Here is a 5,000-nt window from a genome sequence, read left to right on the forward strand (position 1 = left end):
TGTGTGTGTGTTAGTCCCGGGCTGTGTGTGTGTGTTAGTCCCAGGCTGTGTGTGTGTGTGTTTGTGTGTGTGTGTTAGTTCCGGGCTGTGTGTGTGTGTGTTAGTTCCGGGCTGTGTGTGTGTGTTAGTCCCGGGCTGTGTGTGTGTGTTAGTCCCAGGCTGTGTGTGTGTGTGTTAGTCCCAGGCTGCATGTGTGTGTGTGTGTGTTAGTCTCAGGCTGTGTGTGTGTGTGTGTGCGTGTTAGTCCCAGGCTGTATGTGTGTGTGTGTGTGTGTTAGTCCCAGGCTATGTGTGTGTGTGTTAGTCCCAGGCTGTGTGTGTGTGTGTGTGTGTGTGTGCGTGTGTGTTAGGCCCAGGCTGTGTGTGTGTGTGTGTGTGTTTGTGTGTGTGTTAGTCCCAGGCTGTGTGTGTGTCTGTGTGTTAGTCCCAGGCTGTGTGTGTGTGTGTGTGTGTGTGTCTGTGTTAGTCCCAGGCTGCGTGTGTGTGTGTGTGTGTGTTAGTCCCAGGCTGTTTGTGTGTGTGTGTGTGTGTGTTAGTCCCAGGCTGTGTGTGTGTGTGTGTGTGTGTGTGTGTTAGTCCCAGGCTGTGTGTGTGTGTTAGTCCCAGGCTGTGTGTGTGTGTTAGTCCCAGGCTGTGTGTGTGTGTGTGAGTCCCAGGCTGTGTGTGTGTGTGTTAGTCCCAGGCTGTGTGTGTGTTAGTCCCAGGCTGTGTGTGTGTTAGTCCCAGGCTGTGTGTGTGTGTGTGTGTTAGTCCCAGGCTGCATGTGTATGTGTGTGTGTGTGTGTTTGTCCCAGGCTGCGTGTGTGCGCGTTAGTCCCAGGCTGTGTGTGTGTTAGTCCCAGGCTGTGTGTGTGTGTGTGTTAGTCCCAGGCTGCATGTCTGTGTGTGTGTTAGTCTCAGGCTGTGTGTGTGTGTGTGCGTGTTAGTCCCAGGCTGTATGTGTGTGCGTGTGTTTTAGGCCCAGGCTGTGTGTGTGTGTGTGTGTGTGTGTGTGTCTGTGTGTGTGTGTGTGTGTGTGTGTGTGTTAGTCGCAGCCTCTGTGTGTGTGTGTGTTAGTCCCAGGCTGTGTGTGTGTGTGTGTGTGTGTGTTTTAGTCCCAGGCTGTGTGTGTGTGTGTGTCTGTGTGTGTGTGTATGTGTTAGTCCCAGGCTGTTTGTATGTGTGTGTGTGTGTGTTAGTCCCAGGCTGTGTGTGTGTGTTTGTGTGTGTGTGTTTGTTCCGGGCTGTGTGTGTGTGTGTTAGTTCCGGGCTGTGTGTGTGTGTTAGTCCCGGGCTGTGTGTGTGTGTTAGTCCCAGGCTGTGTGTGTGTGTGTTAGTCCCAGGCTGCATGTGTGTGTGTGTGTGTTAGTCTCAGGCTGTGTGTGTGTGTGTGTGCGTGTTAGTCCCAGGCTGTATGTGTGTGTGTGTGTGTGTGTTAGTCCCAGGCTATGTGTGTGTGTGTTAGTCCCAGGCTGTGTGTGTGTGTGTGTGTGTGTGCGTGTGTGTTAGGCCCAGGCTGTGTGTGTGTGTGTGTGTGTTTGTGTGTGTGTTAGTCCCAGGCTGTGTGTGTGTGTCTGTGTTAGTCCCAGGCTGTGTGTGTGTGTGTGTGTGTGTGTCTGTGTTAGTCCCAGGCTGCGTGTGTGTGTGTGTGTGTTAGTCCCAGGCTGTTTGTGTGTGTGTGTGTGTGTGTTAGTCCCAGGCTGTGTGTGTGTGTGTGTGTGTGTGTGTGTTAGTCCCAGGCTGTGTGTGTGTGTTAGTCCCAGGCTGTGTGTGTGTGTTAGTCCCAGGCTGTGTGTGTGTGTGTGAGTCCCAGGCTGTGTATGTGTGTGTTAGTCCCAGGCTGTGTGTGTGTTAGTCCCAGGCTGTGTGTGTGTTAGTCCCAGGCTGTGTGTGTGTGTGTGTGTTAGTCCCAGGCTGCATGTGTATGTGTGTGTGTGTGTGTTTGTCCCAGGCTGCGTGTGTGCGTGTTAGTCCCAGGCTGTGTGTGTGTTAGTATCAGGCTGTGTGTGTGTGTGTGTTAGTCCCAGGCTGCATGTCTGTGTGTGTGTTAGTCTCAGGCTGTGTGTGTGTGTGTGCGTGTTAGTCCCAGGCTGTATGTGTGTGCGTGTGTGTTAGGCCCAGGCTGTGTGTGTGTGTGTGTGTGTGTGTGTGTCTGTGTGTGTGTGTGTGTGTGTGTGTGTTAGTCGCAGCCTCTGTGTGTGTGTGTGTTAGTCCCAGGCTGTGTGTGTGTGTGTGTTTTAGTCCCAGGCTGTGTGTGTGTGTGTGTGTGTGTGTGTTAGTCCCAGGCTGTGTGTGTGTGTGTGTGTGTGTGTGTTAGTCCAAGGTTGTGTGTGTGTGTGTGTTATAATCGCAGGCTGTGTCTGTGTGTGTGTGTTAGTCCCAGGTTGTGTGTGTGCGTGAGTGCGTTAGTCCCAGGCTGTGTGTGTGTGTGTTTGTGTATGTGTGTGTGTTTGTCCCAAGCTGTGTGTGTGCGTGTGTGTGTTAGTCCCAGGCTGTGTGTGTGTGCGCGCGTGTGTGTGTGTGTTAGTCCCAGGCTGTGTGTGTGTGTGTGTTAGTCCCAGGCTGTGTGTATGTGCGCGTGTGTGTGTGTGTGTTCGTTCCGGGCTGTGTGTGTGTTAGTCCCTGGCTGTGTGTGTGTGTGTGTGTGTGTGTGTGTGTGTGTGCGTCCCAGGCTGTGTGTGTGTGTGTTCGTCCCAGGCTGTGTGTGTGTGTGTGTGTGTGTGTGTGTGTGTGTTAGTCCCAGGCTGTGTGTGTGCGTGTGTTCGCTCCAGGCCGTGTGTGTGTTCGTCTCAGGCTGTGTGTGTGTGTGCGTGTATGTGTGTGTGTTAGTCGCAGGCTGTGTGTGTGTGTTATAGTCCCAGGCTGTGTGTGTGTGTGTGTGTGTTAGTCCCAGGCTGTGTGTGTGTGTGTGTGTTAGTCCCAGGCTGTGTGTGTGTGTGTTAGTCCCAGTCTGTGTGGTGCGTGTTAGTCCCAGGCTGTGTGTGTGTGTGTGTGTTAGTCCCAGGCTGTGTGTGTGTGTTAGTCCCAGGCTGTGTGTTTGCGTGTGTGTGTTAGTCCCAGGCTGTCTGTGTGTGTGTGTTAGTCCCAGGCTGTGTGTGTGTGTGTGTGTTAATCCCAGGCTGTGTGTGTGCGTGTGTGTTAGTCCCAGGCTGTGTGTGTGTGTGTGTGCGTTAGTCCCAGGCTGTGTGTGTCTGTGTGTGTGTGTGTGTGTGTGTGTGTGTGTGTGTGTTAGTTCCGGGCTGTGTGTGTGTGTTAGTCCCGGGCTGTGTGTGTGTGTTAGTCCCAGGCTGAGTGTGTGCGTGTTTGTGTGTGTGTGTTAGTTCCGGGCTGTGTGTATGTGTGTTAGTTCCGGGCTGTGTGTGTGTGTGTTAGTCCCGGGCTGTGTGTGTGTGTTAGTCCCAGGCTGTGTGTGTGTGTGTTAGTCCCAGGCTGCATGTGTGTGTGTGTGTGTTAGTCCCAGGCTATGTGTGTGTGTGTTAGTCCCAGGCTTTGTGTGTGTGTGTGTGTGTGTGCGTGTGTTAGTTCCGGGCTGTGTGTGTGTGTGTTAGTTCAGGGCTGTGTGTGTGTGTTAGTCCCGGGCTGTGTGTGTGTGTTAGTCCCAGGCTGTGTGTGTGTTTGTTTGTGTGTGTGTGTTAGTTCCGGGCTGTGTGTGTGTGTGTTAGTTCCGGGCTGTGTGTGTGTGTTAGTCCCGGGCTGTGTGTGTGTGTTAGTCCCAGGCTGTGTGTGTGTGTGTTAGTCCCAGGCTGCATGTGTGTGTGTGTGTGTTAGTCTCAGGCTGTGTGTGTGTGTGTGTGCGTGTTAGTCCCAGGCTGTATGTGTGTGTGTGTGTGTGTTAGTCCCAGGCTATGTGTGTGTGTGTTAGTCCCAGGCTGTGTGTGTGTGTGTGTGTGTGTGCGTGTGTGTTAGGCCCAGGCTGTGTGTGTGTGTGTGTGTGTTTGTGTGTGTGTTAGTCCCAGGCTGTGTGTGTGTGTGTGTGTTAGTCCCAGGCTGTGTGTGTGTGTGTGTGTGTGTGTGTGTCTGTGTTAGTCCCAGGCTGCGTGTGTGTGTGTGTGTGTGTTAGTCCCAGGCTGTTTGTGTGTGTGTGTGTGTGTGTTAGTCCCAGGCTGTGTGTGTGTGTGTGTGTGTGTGTGTGTTAGTCCCAGGCTGTGTGTGTGTGTTAGTCCCAGGCTGTGTGTGTGTGTTAGTCCCAGGCTGTGTGTGTGTGTGTGAGTCCCAGGCTGTGTGTGTGTGTGTTAGTCCCAGGCTGTGTGTGTGTTAGTCCCAGGCTGTGTGTGTGTTAGTCCCAGGCTGTGTGTGTGTGTGTGTGTTAGTCCCAGGCTGCATGTGTATGTGTGTGTGTGTGTGTTTGTCCCAGGCTGCGTGTGTGCGTGTTAGTCCCAGGCTGTGTGTGTGTTAGTCCCAGGCTGTGTGTGTGTGTGTGTTAGTCCCAGGTTGCATGTCTGTGTGTGTGTTAGTCTCAGGCTGTGTGTGTGTGTGTGCGTGTTAGTCCCAGGCTGTATGTGTGTGTGTGCGTGTTAGTCCCAGGCTGTATGTGTGTGCGTGTGTTTTAGGCCCAGGCTGTGTGTGTGTGTGTGTGTGTGTGTGTGTGTCTGTGTGTGTGTGTGTGTGTGTGTGTGTTAGTCGCAGCCTCTGTGTGTGTGTGTGTTAGTCCCAGGCTGTGTGTGTGTGTGTGTGTGTGTGTTTTAGTCCCAGGCTGTACGTGTGTGTGTGTCTGTGTGTGTGTGTATGTGTTAGTCCCAGGCTGTTTGTGTGTGTGTGTGTGTGTGTTAGTCCCAGGCTGTGTGTGTGTGTTTGTGTGTGTGTGTTAGTTCCGGGCTGTGTGTGTGTGTGTTAGTTCCGGGCTGTGTGTGTGTGTTAGTCCCGGGCTGTGTGTGTGTGTTAGTCCCAGGCTGTGTGTGTGTGTGTTAGTCCCAGGCTGCATGTGTGTGTGTGTGTGTTAGTCTCAGGCTGTGTGTGTGTGTGTGTGCGTGTTAGTCCCAGGCTGTATGTGTGTGTGTGTGTGTGTTAGTCCCAGGCTATGT

This window comes from Chiloscyllium punctatum, chromosome 17, assembly GCF_047496795.1.
Source record: "Chiloscyllium punctatum isolate Juve2018m chromosome 17, sChiPun1.3, whole genome shotgun sequence".
In the NCBI taxonomy this organism is placed as follows: domain Eukaryota; kingdom Metazoa; phylum Chordata; class Chondrichthyes; order Orectolobiformes; family Hemiscylliidae; genus Chiloscyllium; species Chiloscyllium punctatum.